We start from the raw sequence: 18277 nt of genomic DNA, 5'->3' as shown, positions 1-18277 counted from the left end.
ACTCTAGGTGGCCTCCCACAACAGTGTGGCCAAGCAAAAGGAACAGTGTCAAGATTATTTTGTTCTGTTATAAACATATTTGTTTGATCAAGCCACACACAAGCAGCTCTCTGTCAACACCAAGTGGAAATATAGCTATGTCAATATAGCTATGGTGTCACCTAACTTGAGCCCCCCGAATCTGTGTATTTTTTTTGTTTATTTTTAAAACTGTAATTGGTAATATTTACTGACATAAGCTACAAGGAATATATAAAGGACAACATTAAGCACAGAGGTAATGCCAATGGAAATCAACAGTTATGTTTCAATGGGGAACGTCGTTTACGAAGCAACTTTTAGCACGCAGTGCTATTACAACGCGGTTTTTAAATCGCATTCTATTACAACGCATGACTCTGGGGGGCGCTCAAGGATAGGGAATACTTTTAATTTACTTTCCAACACCTTCCCTAGTGTCAACGGGGACTGGTGTTGGAATAGTAAATTAAAATATTCACTATCCAACACCCCTTTCTGTTATGCGTTGTAAAAGAATGCGTTATAAAAACCGCGTTGTTACAGCATGCGTGCTAAAAGCATGCGTTGTAACAACATACATCCGTTTCAATATCTTAGTGTTCACTATCCTTGCTAAAACTTAAGTACACCACTTTGCCAGAAAGGATTTGATCGATATCAGGACAGCTCAATTACTTCTTACCCATTCTCAGATACATTTAATGGAGCTCTGTTTGCCCATAAAGTCGTAGGTGACTTGTGCAGTATTGAGATTCAAAGTTCAATATTTATGGCCCTTTATTCAGGACTTTCAATCTATCTTAATCCTCTTTTTTCTACTTGGGCACATAAGAGAAGACTGATTGTCCCCTTTTATATAATAGTAGTTGTCAAGTTCATAAACACATTTAAACATCAACTGTTCTTTATGGGACTTACAAGTAGTGTTTCTTTTTTTCGGGTTAATTCTTTTTTCGTAATGAGTCAATCTAGTTTTTCAGACAAACTTTAAGTTTGACTGGAGCCTTTTTCAAAGACCTTTTGAGGGTAAATATGGTGTTTGTAAATAAAATATTTATTTTTTATTTTCAAGGTTCATTACAAGATTGATTGGTTATTAACAAGCTAATAGTATTCAGTTATCCAAGTATTTAGTTCAACTGGCCTTAGTAGCATATCTAACTATAATGTCACTTTAGCCTTTGGGTTTTTTCTGTGAATTTCATTCGTGAATTTAATTTTTTTATTATATTCACCTGACTGCCTCATGGAGCATAACTTTAGACCAATCACAGTAGAGGATTGAACGGGAGACAAAAAGGGGAGTAGCACAATTTGTTATATAGTACTTAGTGATCATGCACAGAAAGGTATAGTCATGGGAGCCTGCTAAAACAATAAACCAATAGACCCTTCACACCGAACGTATCACCTAGCAAGAAATTATGAGGATATTCACAAATGGGATCATAACTCATTGACCTTTTTTGAAATTGACAATGTAACAACCCGCAGATGAGTACAGGGCAGAGTGAACCTGTTGAGAAAGAATGAGTCATGCTGTATTATTCTCCTTGGAACAAAGGACCCCCCTCAGGCTTTGCAAGGATGTGAAACCTACGTTTCATCTAGACGACTGCCCTAAGTTTACCTTTAATCGTTGATATGTACATTGGTGTCAGCAGTCAACTATGACTTTAATCATTTCTGTACGATCACTAAGTACTATGCAGCACATTCTACTCCTCCCCATTGTTGCCTCTATTCCTCCATTTTATTTGTCCAGTATCGACTTTATGGGACCAGATATGAAGGACTTAGTGACAGGTTTTGTTAAACCTGGTGTTACCCTTTGCTTCAGCCTTATTACTTTTTATTTTATTTTCTGAGGCAAAAAATCATCCTGTCTTTTCATATTGACAAAGCGGACATTTCTCTGATACCAAATACATATGTTTTCAGGCCTATAGTCTTCTTTGAGCTACTAAAGAAAGACACCAGCAGAAATGCACAAAATGGTCGCACGTTCCATTTTGTGTGTCAGTCAGCTGCAACGTGCAAGCAACGCAAGGCTTTCCGAGAACAAACATGCCAGCTTCCAGCTAGCTATTGCAAAACCTCACATTTTCAGTAAATCATGTCGAAATGACCTGCAGGCCTGGCCGGTCAAGTACGTGCCAAGTCCACTTATACCAGAGGCACAGATTTCACCTTTAGGGGAAAACCCAAATATGCTCTTGTAGATGACACGTGGGCAGCAACACCTGGGTATAGAAATATTTGGAGCCTTAAAAGGGTATCACACCACATTTGCACTTCACTGATTGGTCCAGCAGGACATAGTCTGATCCAGATTACGTATGCTATGATGCCCATCCTGTGGGGGCTTATACCTATAAAATGTCTCTGCACTATCATACCGATTGGGCACTCAGTGAGCTTTGCTGAGGTCTCCTTGTGCACGTATATATGATTGCATTCTGATTGGGTTCCCAATAAACATTTCAGACAAATGTGCTGAGAGCGAATTGTTTATTTCAGTGTTGTCATTGACCTTTTTATTTTCACAGTTAAATACTGAGCTTCTACATTTGGTGGATAGAATGCGGACCCATTACAACTGACTGGCTACATCGACGGAGCGGACACTGGTGATCGGAACCTTCAGCACCCTTCTGAGGGCGGGGATTTGAGGTGATAACGTTCTGTTTGTTTATCTCTCCCCGGTCTTGTTGGTTGCTGGAGGGGGTCGGATCCGGTGGATGGTTTGTTTGTGGCCTCTCTGTTGTCTTTGGTGTAATCCTGCTCTTGTCGCTCTCAGCACGCTTGTGTTGTGCTTCTGCCTCTTCTGACTCTTAGTATTCTTGACTCTCTATGTCTTACCAAGTGTGCCTGTGTCCTGGGGATATTTACACGGATTGTTCGGACTCCATGTCTTTTGTGGTCCCTTTTCTGATCGTTTTCTTCATTCTGCTGTTCTTGGCTCTGATGGTTTATTTTTGTTTTTGTCACCACACTGCCCAGGAGGTGACTCCTGTCTAGCTCTCTCTCATTTTTTTTATTATATTCACCTGACTGCCTCATGGAGCATAACTTTAGACCAATCACAGTAGAGGATTGAACGAGAGACAAAAAGGGGAGTAGCAGAATTTGTTATATAGTACTTAGTGATCATGCACAGAAAGGTATAGTCATGGGTGCCTGCTAAAACAATAAACCAATAGACCCTTCACACCGAACGTATCACCTAGCAAGAAATTATGAGGATAATCACAAATGGGATCATAACTCATTGACCTTTTTTGAAATTGACAATGTAACAGCACGCAGATGAGTACAGGGCAGAGTGAACCTGTTGAGAAAGAATGAGTCATGCTGTATTATTCTCCTGGGAACAAAGGACCCCCTCAGGCTTTGCAAGGATGTGAAACCTACGTTTCATCTAGACGACTGCTCTAAGTTTACCTTTAATCGTTGATATGTACATTGGTGTCAGCAGTCAACTATGACTTTAATCATTTCTGTATGATCACTAAGTACTATGCAGCACATTCTACTCCTCCCCATTGTTGCCTCTATTCCTCCATTTTATTTGTCCAGTATCTACTTTATGGGACCAGATATGAAGGACTTAGTGACAGGTTTTGTTAAACCTGGTGTTACCCTTTGCTTCAGCCTTATTACTTTTTATTTCATTTTCTGAGGCAAAAAATCATCCTGTCTTTTCATATTGACGAAGCGGACATTTCTCTGATACCAAATACATATGTTTTCAGCCCTATAGTCTTCTTTGAGCTACTAAAGAAAGACACCAGCAGAAATCCACAAAATGGTCGCACGCTCCATTTTGTGTGTCAGTCAGCGGCAACGTGCAAGCAACGCAAGGCTTTCCGAGAACAAACATGCCAGCTTCCAGCTAGCTATTGCAAAACCTCACATTTTCAGTAAATCATGTCGAAATGACCTGCAGGCCTGGCCGGTCAAGTACGTGGCAAGTCCACTTATACCAGAGGCACAGATTTCACCTTTAGGGGAAAACCCAAATATGCTCTTGTAGATGACACGTGGGCAGCAACACCAGGGTATAGAAATATTTCGAGCCTTAAAAGGGTATCACACCACATTTGCACTTCACTGATTGGTCCAGCAGGACATAGTCTGATCCAGATTACGTATGCTATGATGCCCATCCTGTGTGGGCTTATACCTATAAAATGTCTCTGCACTATCATACCGATTGGGCACTTAGTGAGCTTTGCTGAGGTCTCCGTGTGCACATATATATGATTGCATTCTGATTGGGTTACCAATAAACATTGCAGACAAATGTGCTGAGAGCGAATTGTTTATTTCAGTGTTGTCATTGACCTTTTTATTTTCACAGTTAAATACTGAGCTTCTACATTTGGTGGATAGAATGCGGACTCATTACAACTGACTGGCTACATCGACGGAGCGGTCACTGGTGATCGGAACCTTCAGCACCCTTCTGAGGGCGGGGATTTGAGGTGATAACATTCTGTTTATTTATCTCTCCCCGGTCTTGTTGGTTGCTGGAGGGGGTCGGATCCGGTGGATGGTTTGTTTGTGGCCTCTCCGTTGTCTTTGGTGTAATCCTGCTCTTGTCGCTCTCGGCACGCTTGTGTTGTGCTTCTGCCTCTTCTGACTCTTATTATTCTTGACTCTCTATGTCTTACCAAGTGTGCCTGTGTCCTGGGGATATTTACACGGCTTGTTCGGGCTCCATGTCTTTCGTGGTCCCTTTTCTGATCGTTTTCTTCATTCTGCTGTTCTTGGCTCTGATGGTTTATTTTTGTTTTTGTCACCACACGGCCCAGGAGGTGACTCCTGTCTAGCTCTCTCTCTCTCTTTCTCTCGCTCTCTGTGCTGTTGACCTTTCTTAGTTTCTGTGCCACGGGCGTGTGTTTGCCTCTGTCATTGCTACCTGAAGTCCGCTGCCTTTTCTCACATACATTTTTTTATTCCATAGAGTCTGGCCTTGGTCCCCTGCATTCCCTGGCTGGCTGGTGACGGCGAGTTTCTGCAGGATTCCTGGCCGGCAGTAACTCTTTGGTGATTTCGGTATCAGTAGGCCCTTGGCCAGCCATTGAGGGCAAAGGTCTGCACCCCTCCCCCCGCTGCAGAGAGTCACCGGCCGCTGGGATGCGGGATACCCTCTCCAGACCATTCCCATTGGGTGCAGTGGACGTCAGTATGCTCTAACAGACTGGACGAAGCCCGTTGAGTACACTTGGGGGGGGGATTTTCATCCTCCAGTATTGGGTTGTAGCAGTTGGCCCCTCATTGTTGAGCTGTGGCAGTTTTTGCTCCCCTGTGGGTGGTAGCAGGTAGAACGCCGTTTTAGGGTGTGGCAGTTTCGCTCCCCAGATTGGCACATAGTGTTTGTGCCTGTTAGGTATCGCGATACAAGTGGCCAGGTTGGCTACTAGATTTTGTTTCTACTGTGTATTTGTTGATCGTGATTTTATTTGTTCTCATGAGCTCTGACTTGGGTCCAGCACCATCGCCCACGCGCCGCAGGCCTAATATTTTGGCATTTATGAGGAACGCCCCGGAAGCTGCTGGCTCTTTGGCTGACGCCCGTCGCCCTGCCTGGGTTCCGCCTCCACCCTCCCCCTGGAGACGTCCACCTAGGGGCCACAGTGGTTCTAGGTTTGTGCCTAGGGGTACTCCTCGGCACGAAGAGGGGGGTGTGACGCTTGGTACACCGGTGTTTCTTTTCCACATCATTATAGGTTTCATTGCATTTTTTTATTGTGTACTTGTGATGTGCTTGGCCTATGTAGTGGCCAAATATTGCTAGGTATGTGGAGTATTTTTGCTTGGTGCTAGGTTCTAGGTTACCTTTGCCAGCTTATTCATTTAATCTGGGTATTAGAATGTTACTCGACGGAGATCTGATAAAAACTTTCACCTCACACACCCAGTTACCAACGTTGCCAAATTAGTACTCCCGCCCATAATACCCTCTTGCCTCTGAAAGGGACTGGCTAGAAAGACCGATTAAAGTGCACCTCTTTAAATTTCAAAACTTAATAGAATTTCTGTTATTCCCCTCACTCCTTTGGGGTTAAGTACAGCAGACCCACACACATTCTCTGCACAGAAGGTTTTTTCTACAGCGCTGCCGCGTAGGATCCCCAGTATCTGTCCTAGATGTTTTATGTGATTGTCTGAACTGCACGAAGCAATTCACCACTCTGGCTCTATTGTTGAATGTCAGCACCCTGTGGCACAGCCACAGACAGGGTTTGGTTTCCTATCTTACTCATTTCACATGCCATCAAGGCTCAAACATAAAACCAGGATCTGGCTTCTTTCTTCCTTGTGAAACAGCTTTGGCGAATTGGCACTACATGACCTGTTGGGGTGATTGATGTATGGCTTTCTTGTTGCCCTCTTGCAAATAATGTGCGGCTGAAATATATATGTGAAGTATTTCTGTCAACCTATTGTGTCACATGTTACCGTGTTAAAGTCTACCCTGCAACCCATCTGTCTGGTATACTTGAACAGTTATTTGTAAGGCGTTTAGGACTAGCTGCTACACACAACTCAACCATGGGAAGCATCAAGGCTTTCTATAATTGGGGCTTTGTGTTAAGTGAGATGCGTTCAACAAGCGCAGTCAAATCAAAGGTCCACAGTAAACTTCTGGAAATAAAAAGAAAGGCAAAACTGGAGGGCAGATGGAGAAAAGATCAGCTAGACATAGTAGGCGCATTCCCATGCATTCAAGTTAAAGAAGAAAAGAAGGTAGAAGATGGGGCAAGGGTGGAAGACCAAATCTTAGAAGAAATTATCTTGGGATGCCTGGGTGGTGATTCACCGCTGCATGTACCTGAGCCAGAACACACCGAGCTAACTCCCGGGGAACGAGAGGCAGCCATAACCTTTGTACGCATAGCATTGAAAGATAAGGTTGCTAGACCGAAATTGGAGTCTATCCAAGACCTGGGTACTCTGAAAATAATGAGAGAAACAGCGGTCAAAGCGGCTTCAGACTACAACGAGAAGAAACACAGTATTCTCAAAGAATGTGTTAAGAAACAGGTTAAAACACCTAAAACTAATAGACAGACCGTGGCAGCAATTATTTGAGGATGAATCACAGGATGACTCATTCAGCCAGCAACTCACTAATATGGGATGCATTCCCATATGTCCATCACACAGAACATGACATTTCAACACTAGAGCAGTGTTTGGCAGAAACAGAGTCAGCTCCAGAGAGCAAAAGAAGAGGCAGTTTGGGGGGAATAGTGGGAGGAGCTTCTGCGTCCAATCCAAACTCACCAAAATTGATGTTAATGAGCAATTCTTTAAATTGTCAAGTGCTACTACAGCGGCTCGTGGAGGGCTTACTAACAGTGGACTCCAGTAACGACTGACTGGCCCCCACCCCCACCACAGCATCATTCTAGGGATGCCTGAAAGTGGGAAACTGCGTGATAGCACCAGCAATAGCAGTAGTTCAATCCGGACCATATGTAGAGGGAGAGATATTGGGCAGGGTTGTTCCATTTCTAATTGACACAGGGGCTCAAAGATCAATGCTGAAGGCGCTAACAACTCCTGAAGCTCCACTTTCTAGGACTACGATAACCGCATTAGGCATGACTGGCCAACCTTATACAGAATACCTTACTGAGCTACTACAGTTTGTAGTAGGCACAATAACAGTGCACCACCAGTTTATTTTTAGCAGGCTTTGCCCTGTGAATTTGCTGGGGAGAGATTTGTTATGCAAATTGCAATGCACCACACACTGCTCACCAGTAGGAGTCCTTCTGGAGAGCAAGGCAAATGGCCTGATAGTACAAGCCTTCATGAAATGCACAGACCCCAAAATACCACCAGAACTACACCATTGTGTGCCGCCTGAAGTCGGGGCAACAAGTGCCAATGACGTAGGGCGGGTATTGAACTACCCACCGGTACAGATAAAACTGAAGCCAGGGGCAATTCTGCCAAGAGTGCCACAATACAAGATCTCTAAAGAGGGGGAGGAAGGCATCGCACCAGTGATACAAGACCTCCTGAAGCAAGGAATTTTAAGAGAGATTCAATACAGTCAATGTAACACCCCGATTCTCCCAGTGAAGAAAGCCTCCAAGGGCCCGAACGGGGCCCCTGTCTACAGATTCACCCAAGACCTGAGAGAATTGAACAATATAGTGTTGCCATCTTTCCCAGTGGTCCCAAACTCAGCAACAATATTATCTAATATACCTGTGTCAGCTACCACCTTCACCGTGATGGATCTTAGCTCCGCCTTCTTTACCATCCCCTTGCACCCTGACAGCCAACATTTCTTCTCCTTTAGTTTTAGACAGAAGAGGTTTTGTTGGACAAGGCTGGTGCAGGGCTATACAGAGTCACCATCCATTTTCACACATGCCGTAAAAACAGTTTTAGACACCCTGGTACTGAAGGAGGGGTCCACACTTATCCAGTATATTGACAATTTGCTATTGGCCTCGCCTTCAAAGGAGGCTTGTGTAAAGGACACCATCGCTGTCCTATGCCACTTAGCTCTAAAGGGATACAAAGCCTCCCCAAAGAAGTTACAGTTTTGCCTCACCTCTGTGAAATTGACAGAAGGAACAAGAAAACTTTTGCCAGACAGAATCTCGACAATAACACATTTTCCCAGACCCCGTACTCAGAAGGAAGTTAGGGCGTTCCTAGGGGTTGCAGGATATTGTCGACACTGGATACCGAATTTCTCTCTCATTGCGTATCGCCTACAGGCACTGACACACAAAGGCATACCTGACACTGTACCCTGGTCACAAGAATGCGAGACAGCCTTCAATGAACTGAAAAGAGGATTGAAGGAAGCACCAGCGCTAGGCATACCAGATTATAGCAAAGATTTTCACTTGTTTTGCCACGAGAAGGGTGGGTGTTCAATGCGGGTCTAGGCTAAGAAACATGGAGCTTCCTACCGCCCCGTGGCATATTACTCTGCCACGCTAGACCCAGTGGCTGCAGGGCTCCCACTGTGTCTGAAAGCAATGGCAGCTGCAGCACTTTCACAGTGAACAGTCAGACAACTTAGTATTAGGACACATACTAGTACTACACGTTCCAAATGCCGTGGACACACTTCTCACATCCACTAAGACACAGCACCTCACCAATGCACGCCTCACCAGGTATGAGTTGGTACTCTTGACACCGCACATTATCATCAAGAGATGTGCCACTTTGATCCCTGCATGCTTGTTACCACCTGAACATGAGCTGGAGGATTTCGATTCAGATGATTCCTTTCATGATTGTGCCTTGGCCATAAATAGGCATACTAAGATACGCCCAGACCTTAAAGATACACCACTCCCAGATGCTCAAGGAGATTTATTTGTAGATGGGTCATGCTTAAGGGATGACACAGGAGTATTACAAGCTTCTTATGAGGTGGGCACAGCTACTAAATTATTGGTGGGGGGAAGGCTGACAGCAGCAAAGAGTGCACAGGCAGCCGAACTTGTGGCACTTACATGGGCATGGGCGTGGGCTGAAGGAAAGAAAGTGAATATATACACGGACAGCCAGTATGCCTTTGGGGTGGTCCACAACTTTGGCCAGCTATGGGCAATGAGGGGGTTCCTTACATCAGCAGGCCAGCAGATAAAACATGCACAATTGATTTATGACCTCCTCCAAGCTCTGCTACTACCTTTCAAAGTGGTATTATAAAATGTGCTGCCCACACCTCATCAAAAGACCCCATTTCCAGAGGCAATGCTTTCATTAACCAAGAGGCGAAGAGAATAGCACTTACAGGCTGCCAGCGAGCTATGGTACAATTAGTAGACAACAGGACAGACACAAAAGAGGATAATGGTTCACTGCACTTTGACCCAATACATATTCCCAGGAATACAGCTAACCAGGAAAAAGAGGAGTGGGAGCAACAGGGGTGCACACAAACAAAGGAGGGACTTTGGGTAGGGCCTAATGGCAGGATATGCTTGCCTTCCACCATGCTCCCTTCAATGAGCAGACTGTTCCATGGGACTCACATGTAGGACGTGATGGCATGATCAGATTGTTTTCCCAGTGTTGGTATAACTCAAAATTCCGCCAGACAGCAGAAAGGCTGTGCAAGCAGTGTTCTGTCTGTGCCCAATATAACACCGGAAAAGGTACCCCAACTGCGCCTGGCCACTTCCCACCTCCCCATGGGCTATTTGAAAGCCTTCAGCTTGATTTTATAGACATGCCCCCCACCCAGTCATATAAATATGTTTTGGGCATTGTGTGTATGTTTAGCAAATGGACAGAGGCCTACCCCACCAAACATTGTGATGTACAGAGCGTGGCCAAGGGTCTACTGAAGGAGCTACTGCCAATGTTTGGGGCACCCTCCCTCCTGGCGTCCGACAATGGGCCTGCATTCATTTCCAATGTTATAAAGGGACTATGCAAGGGATTGGCCATAAAACAAAAGTTGCATTGTGCTTACCACCCACCAACAGCAGGCTCTGTCGAAAGGAAGAATGGAGTTTTGAAAAATAAGATAGCTAAAATTTGTGAGTCAACAGACCTCTCATGGGTAGATGCGCTGCATTTAGCGCTTCTAGCAATGAGATGTACACCAGACAGAGTAACAAAGCTGAGCCCACATGACATAGTATTTGGAAGGCCAATGAACATACCTGGACATATGTCAACAGCCACCCTGTCAGTAAAGGATGACTTATTATTGTGTTACTGTAAGAAGTTAACCGATATTTTACATTACCTCCATTGTCAGGTGCTGAAGTCCCTTCCAGAGGCCGCAACGCCACCAGCCCACGATCTGCTACCCGGGGACTGGATTTGGGTAAAGGCCCACACACGGAGGAATTGTTTGCAGCCCTGATAGAGGGGGCCAATGCAAGTCATTCTCACAACGGCTACAGCAGTGAAATGTGATGGCACGCGTCCCACACGAAAAAAAGACCCCCGGGGACGGAGAACGGATCCCTCCGATTCAGATACCAGCAGCAGAGCCTATCCAAGGGTATAACCTTCGCTCCTCCAGCAAACAGAAAGCTGAAGAAGTGGACTAATGATTAACGGACTGCTGGCTAAATGCAAATGCTCCTGACAGACAGACTTCGATCTGTGTCAATACAAGCCTGCTGACAACGGTCCAGGATACAATTAACTATTTTGTGCCCAGGAAGAGACATAACTGCAACTTTAACATTATTTGTCCCGAGGCCACTATTGCTCAGTGAGCTAATAAGATTAATTTTTAATGAGATTGCCTTTCCAACGGGCCCAGAGCAAGTCCCTGAGCAAGAATTAACAGATCTACGTTTTGACATTCTCAATGGTGTTATTTTTGCGGTAGAAAGTACTGGTTCTAGCATTATTCAAAACTTAGAACATTCTCCATTGTGCCATTTTTGCAACAGAGGTCACTTGTCCTAGACCTATTCGAGACATCAAAAACAAGAGAAGAAGAACAGTGGTTAAATGCTTGACTCTAAGGGACAGCTAGCATAGCGCCAAGAGGAAGAAGAACAAAGTTAGGGCCTATTCACAAGCCTGAGTGGACCAAGAATAAATTTAGGGCCTATTCACAAGAAGATTGCATAGCATAGGGAAGGGCAAGGTTTGTACAGAGTCATGCAGTCCACTGAAAGATTCACATGTAACTGGAGAGCAGTGATTCTTGCAATATTGTTACCAGTACCAGCAATTATAGTAACAGCAATAATAATAATGTATTCTGCTGATCTTGAAATACCACATCTTAATGGTAGGGTGGGGGATGGTAGTGATGGAACTGAGCCAACAAAACCCCCAAGAGACTATGAACAAAATATAACAATGAACATTACTGATGTGGGGGTGGAGGTGAATAAAGGGGACCAAGAAGGATTGTGGGATACATATGAAGGAAACCAGTATATAGAAATGCATGCTGAAACTGTATGTGACAATTTTGAATATATCAGACTGCTATGTTTGCACACACCTGCCCACAGATGCCACACATAGCGTGCTGCCAGTATCCAAAATATGTAGGCTGTGTCTTGTTGCGAGACATGCTACAAAGTCAACACAGCATGTCTGTGTCAGTATCTATAGGTACACCCTCATCTGAAATACTGACTGTTGATTCCAGCGGTAGCAGTGGCTATAGCTATAGCAGAAAAGTAACAGACCCTCCTCTCAGACCTAAGAGGATCCCTTGTATGAATATGCAGCCAACTAAGGGAGACTTAGAGATGCTAAAAGGATTTGACAGGGCTTCTAGAAATGAAGAATGGAAAGGCCGAGCAGGCTGGGATGACATGGAAACAGGCCACTTGAAAATACCAAGGTTCAGGGTAGGGGAAGTTTCAGCCCCCTTCAGCATCCTCAAGGATGAAATGGTAACACAAAAAAGAATACCGGTTTTTCTGAAAGGAGCTGCCAGAACATGCACTTTTTCGGAACTGCTGTCCAAAGACAACTGGAAGTAATGCATTTCGTTTGGATGTACCTTCGAAGAGGTCGCTAAAGGAGAGCAGGGATGTTTGACTGAGGACAGAATAAAAAAGATAAAAGGAATACTACCCACCAAGTCTGTTCCCCAGATTTACATGGGAATGAGCAGCTGTAACCACACAACCAGACTAACCCGAGTTAGGAGTCGTGATGAGCTGTCACCAACTCTGGTAGGTTACAAGGGCCTTTTCTTTGTCTGTGGTCCATGGGCATACTTCTACCTGCCCCCAGGATGGTATGGAAGTAGCTACCTAGCATCCATCATCCCACAGATGACCCACTTCACAAAATTAGTGACAGCAGAAAAGAAAGGGTTGACACTAGTTAGGGCTAAGAGAACGGCCGCATGGGTAGACTACTTGTTAACAGGTGTTGGGGCAATGATCCCAGTACTAGGCAATATCTATACCTCAGAAAGGATACACCAGTTATCCAGGATGATTGAGGATCTAGCGGACTCTACCACTGATGCCTTAGGAAATATAACAGAAGAGCTCACCTCCATGAGGGCTGTCGTAGTACAGAACAGGATTGCTCTCGATATCATTCTGGCCAAGGAAGGAGAAGTCTGTTCCGTCCTCCATTAGGCATCTTCCTCAGCATCTTTCCTGGCTCAGAGCCAATGCTGTGTATTTATTCCGGATAGCAGTGGGAATATAAACAAAGCTATAAAAAAGATAAAAGGCATTAGAGACGAGGCCCAGGGTAGACACACAGGCGGCCTATGGGAAGCTGTGATGAGCTGGTTCACAGACTGGGGCTCTTGGATACTTGAGGCAATTATAATAGTGGTAGCAGCCTTTTTTACACTGTGCCTCCTGATAAAAATATGCCCATCTTATTGTGCAGCAATTTCCAGCTCCTGTGCCAACTGCATATTCAGGAAAGGTGATTCACCACACTACACCCATAAGGATGAGGGATAGGAGATGATAAGGATGGATGACTTCTGATTAACATATGATTTAGTATCAGATTTGGGGATGACGAAGCGGACATTTCTATGATACCAAACACATATGTTTTCAGGCCTATAGTCTTCTTTGAGCTACTAAAGAAAGACACCAGCAGAAATCTACAAAATGGTCGCACGCTCCATTTTGTGTGTCAGTCAGCTGCAACGTGCAAGCAATGCAAGGCTTTCAGAGAACAAACATGCCAGCTTCCAGCTAGCTAATGCAAAACCTCACATTTTCAGTAAATCATATCGACATGACCTGCAGGCCTGGCCGGTCAAGTACATGCCAAGTCCATGTATACCAGAGGCACAGATTTCACCTTTAGGGGAAAACCCAAATCTGCTCTTGTAGATGACATGTGGGCAGCAACACCAGGGTATAGACATATTTCGAGCCTTAAAAGGGTATCACACCACATTTGCACTTCACTGATTGGTCCAGCAGGACATAGTCTGATCCTTGATTGCGTATGCTATGATGCCCATCCTGTGGGGGCTTATACCTATAAAATATCTCTGCACTGTCATACCAATTGGGCACTCAGTGAGCTTTGCTGAGGTCTCCGTGTGCACGTATATATGATTGCATTCTGATTGGGTTCCCAATAAACCTTGCAAACAAATGTGCTGAGAGCGAATTGTTTATTTCAGTGTTGTCATTGACCTTTTTATTTTCACAGTTAAATACTGAGCTTCTACAATATTATTCTTTATGGCTTTGATGAAATGAAATGAAATGAAAGAAAGTACTTATATAGCGCATGACTGTCACCCTACGGGTATCCTTGCGCTTAGATCAAAGAAACCAGTATAGCAATGGAAGCAGCTGTCAGAGATACGATCTAGTATTCGCTCGTAGGGAACAGCCAGGATTTAAAATTCTTCCTAAAACAGGTCAGCGAATCGCTCTGTCTGAGGTTCTGCAGTAGCTTGTTTCATAAGGGCGCAGCCACCACACTAAAGGCTCTGCCCCCCAACCTAGATTTCTTAAATCTAGTAGCCGTTATCAAGTTAGCACTAGAGGATCGGAGTTGATAAAAGTTCTATTTCTGTAGGGTCTCATCATTAAATCATAAGCAAATGGTTCTAGTTCTAGACATGAGTTAAACTTCATCTCTGAAGAGCATTGAATAAACTTTGGTGTTGGTGAAGTCTCATCCAGAGCACCAAGGTATTTTCAAATGATTTCGGAGGATAGTTGATAGAAATATTTGTAACTCAGTCATGTGGCATTCTTCTGTTGCACAGGGGCGTTACAATCTATTGGTTGTCTATTGGTGTTAGTAAGGATACCTGTCAAGTGAGCTGTTGCCCAAGAAGGTACCACACAGTGACTTAATAGGTCATAGATAGGCGGACAATCCAGCACATAATGCTCCCATTTCCATGAAGATGGGCTACAGGGTATGCCTCCACATCATGTGAGGTAATCTTTAATTGGTAGCTGTTAGAACTGGGGGTCTCTAGTTGGCAGAGGTAGGTACCACTGTCCAAATAGGGACCCTTGCTTTTAGTCAGGGTAAGGAGGAAACCCTCTGAGATAACCCCTGCTCACCCCCTTGGTAGCTTGACACGAGCAGTCAAGGCTTATCAAAGGAAATGTGTAAAGTATTTGTTCGAAACTTACAGTAACACAGTGAAAACATCACAAACTGACTCCACAACAGTTTAGAAAAAAAAAGGTATTTACTCAAAACTACACAAGTCAAAAACGACAAAAATACAACATACACAGATCAAGAATATGGTTGCAAAAGAGTTTTTAATGTTCTTAAGGTTGGCGATAAAATTATCCACAGTTGTGTCACGTTTTAGCCACAGTACCTTTGTTAGCGATAAAAAGTTCCAAGCACAGAAGCTGTAACGATGAAAAACAAGCAATGCGTTGCTCGCGAGACCCTGGGGAGGTGTTAGCGACAGTCCCGTTGCAGCAGCGGGCGTGTTGCGACGAATCCGGTCTGTAAGGGGAGGAAGGCCACTTGTATGGATTCCCGTGCATAGGTTCTGTATGAAGTTTTCTCCCGCAAAGGCACGATGCGATGATTTTCGGGTGTTGCGACGATCTACGGGGCAACGATGCGCGGTCCAGAGGCAATCTTATTTATTTATTATTTGCATTTGTAGGGCACGACAGCTACCCAAAAAGGGTTTCCCGGCGCCATGCCAGACTAGGTGCAGAAATAGAGGGGCGGTGAGATGGAATTATTGGTTGAAGAGACAGGTCTTAAGAGCTCTGCGGAAGCGGATATCGTTTTATTACAAATAACAAAGGGAAGAGCATTCCAGAGGGATGGGCCAAGATAGGAAAAAGATCTACCGGCCATCCTGGGGAGTTTAAACCTCTGTACTGTGAAATTACCAAACGTTGCAGACCGCGAGTGACGAATGGGAACGTAGGGGCGTACAAGAGATTGTAGATAAAGAGGTGCTATGCCGGTTTTCATCTTAAACGTGTAGCTCAGGGCTTTGAACTTGAAACAGTTCTCCACCCTGAGCCAGTGTAAGTCGCGGAGGTGCCCGGAAATGGGAGATGTTCTAGGAACTCTACACAGAAGTCTAGCAGCAGAGTTCTGTACCAGCTGCAATCTACTGATTACTGCCTTGTTGGAGCCCAGGTACAGGATGTTTCCATCGTCAAGCCGTGTGGTGATAAGGGCATGAACCACTTTGTTTTGGGTGGGAGTTGGCAGCATTCACATGATCTTCCTAAGCCATTTTAGGATGGTAAAACACACTGCTGTAACCTTAACTGCTTGATGGTGCATGGTCAAGGAATCATCAATGGTTACGCCCAAGTTACGGACATGGCTAGAGGGTTGCGGGAGAGCACCCATCTCGGCTGGCCAATGTAGTGGGCCCCAGAGATATTTCTTTGTTCCCAGGATCAAGACCTCAGTTTTCTCACCATTCAACTTGAGGTAGTTGTTATTCATCCATTTAGTGAATTCCCCAAGACCCTGCTGAAGGAGAGATGGAGTACAGGGGTCGGTGTTTGAAAGAGAGAAAATGATCTGTGAGTCGTCAGCGTATGAAAAAAGCGTCAGACCAGCTTGTTCTGCTAAAGGCCTGACCTATAAGTTAAAAAGTAGTGGGCTCAGGATAGAACCCTGGGGTACCCCATAGGGTGATGAGTGAGTGTCAGAGCTGGTTGTGGCAGAAAAAACGTGCAAGGTGCGGTTGTCCAGAAAGGAGATGATCCAGTTTAGGGCAGGTCCACGATTGCCTAGGGACTTCAGTGTATTAATAAGTATGGTATGGGATATTGTGTTGAATGCTGCACTGAGGTCCAACAATATAATCGCCACTGTCTCTCCAGCATCAAGGTTTTGTCGCAGCCTCTCAGTGACTCCCAGCAATGTAGTCTCAGTGGAGTACCTGGTTCAGAAACTGGATTGAGAGGGGTGAAGGATGTTATTAGTTTCAGTGAACTGAGAGAGGTGGGAGTAAATATGTCTCTCAAGAATTTTAGAGAAGGCTGGTAGAAGGGAGATAGGTCGGTAATTTGAGGGAGTGATAGGGTCAGCAGTGGGCTTTTTTAAGAGAGGGGTCACTATGGCATGTTTCCAAAGTGAAGGGACTGTTGATTCGAGCAAAGAGGAATTCCGAGCTTTTAAAATGACATGAAGATGAGGGGTGTCGAGCTGTTTCAGTATTGAAATTGGGAGAGGGTCTTTGGGAGAACCGGACTTGACTGTGTCTAGAATATTTTAAGGGAGTCTGTGTTAAGAAGTGGCCAGGAATCTAGGTAGGTGGTGCAGGTGTTAGACTCCATAAAGGGTTCTAGGTGGGGAGTGACCGTGGGGTCAGGGGGGGAATAATCTGGGGCAAGATTATAGATTGTGGCTGCGGGGGCTTGCAAATATGTGAGTTCGCAACTTCAAGATAGATTTTTTCAATTTTTTGCTTAAAAAAGCAGGCAAGATTGTCACACTGACATTTGTTAAGAGCTAGAGGCTTTGCTGTGGTCGCTGAGCCGTCAAGTTCTTTTACAAGTCCAAAGAGTGTTTTTGAACAATTTACAGCTTTAGAGATAGTTTTTGAAACAAAGCTGTCCTTTGCTGAGTTGCAGAGGTTGTGGTACCATTTTCTTGCCTTCTTATAGGTGTTTTTGGAATCAGGTGCATAGTCTTTTCTCCACCTCCGCTCTAATACTTTGCATTTAGCCTTTTCCTTTTTTAAATGTCGTTGAACCATGGAGCTAGAGGTCGGTGTTTGTTAAGTCTTTTATTAGAGAGGGGAAGGCAAGAGTCTATTGCATTTGAAAGCCAGTTATGGACATTTGTAGACAACACCTCAATCGGAATGTCCAATGAGGGTACATTAAAGCAAAGAAGATTATTTAGTGTAATTAAGTCTAATTTTTTCCAGTCCCTTTTGAGGATTTTAAGAGAAGGAAATGATGGGGTTGACGAGGTAGGGGGAGTGAGTCTGAATTTGGATATAAAGTGGTCTGACCAGCAAATGGGCACAGCAGGGGTACAGTGAATGTGGGGAAGGCTGGAAAAGATTGGGTAAAGCACGTGGCCTGCATTATGGGTTGGACCGGGGTTGATTAAATTGGTGTTCATGGCAGCCAGATCGGAGATAAAGTTGCTACATACGGAGTTAGAGAGGTCATCTAGATGTAGGTTAAGGTCGCCTAGGAGTGAGACATTTTTTGTACTCATAGGTAGGGGGCTTATATGACTGGGAAAGAAAGTAGCCCACGAGGTAGGGTGCCCAGGCGGATGGGAGACAAGCAGGCTGGAGAGAGTAAAGTTTGGGTTAAGAATTCATTTAAAGAAGGCGGCTTCACAATTGGGA

This window comes from Lissotriton vulgaris, chromosome 3_1 (genome assembly GCF_964263255.1).
Source record: "Lissotriton vulgaris chromosome 3_1, aLisVul1.2, whole genome shotgun sequence".
In the NCBI taxonomy this organism is placed as follows: Eukaryota; Metazoa; Chordata; class Amphibia; order Caudata; family Salamandridae; genus Lissotriton; species Lissotriton vulgaris.
The sequence above is the reverse complement of the archived record's forward strand: the minus strand, read 5'-3'. Positions refer to the sequence as shown.